We start from the raw sequence: 679 nt of genomic DNA on the forward strand, positions 1-679 counted from the left end.
GTTAGGTATGCCCCCATATAAAGAAATTTATTTTTTCGAACACCTTCGAGGGACTCCATTTTATGTGCTGTTTACGATAAAATAATGCATTAAATTGCTGCTCTTACTCCGTCGATTTAGATAAAAGTTTCAGTACTGGGAAGAAGATAAATCACTGTCATATTCAAGAATTCGTATAAGAGGATGATCAACAAAGATTTTTGTGGAATAAAAAATCACCATGTTTGCCGTGACCAGGATTCGAACCTGGGTTCTTGCGGCCACAACGCAATGTCCTAACCACTAGACTATCACGGCTGGCAGTTATCGGTGCCATGGAACAGCAACCGTCCCAGCGGTGACCACGAGACGAGGAATGTGGACTACTTGCTGACGTCACTGGCTACTCCACAAGGCGGTCAGCACACTTTCTCAAGCCGCTCTGTCGAGCAGTAGAGCGAGGCAGCGAAATCGAGTTTGGAAGAGTTCCTTCATTAACTTCCTTCTTATACAGCTTCTTATACAACTTCGAATAACTGTAAGCGATACCACAAAGTCGACATTTTTCTGTAAATAATTATAGATAATTCACCACATTCAGTGTTTGTTTCAATTTTTGTGTCTTGCCACAGCCACATATCGACCTCTGCAATGCTACAACCATTAAGAACTGTGTATCACCCGATAACGATGACTCGCT

The 679-nt window shown here is 42.3% G+C and overlaps 1 non-coding gene across 1 annotated transcript; it reads right to left on the bottom strand.

Moving 5' to 3' along the window:
* Positions 1-225: 225 nt before the first annotated feature.
* On the bottom strand, positions 226-297 carry Trnah-gug. The gene has a single exon. It is a non-coding gene; the product is annotated as a tRNA-His (tRNA).
* Between the last annotated feature and the right edge of the window lie 382 nt (positions 298-679).

Source organism: Schistocerca piceifrons, chromosome 2, assembly GCF_021461385.2.
Source record: "Schistocerca piceifrons isolate TAMUIC-IGC-003096 chromosome 2, iqSchPice1.1, whole genome shotgun sequence".
Lineage (NCBI taxonomy): Eukaryota > Metazoa > Arthropoda > Insecta > Orthoptera > Acrididae > Schistocerca > Schistocerca piceifrons.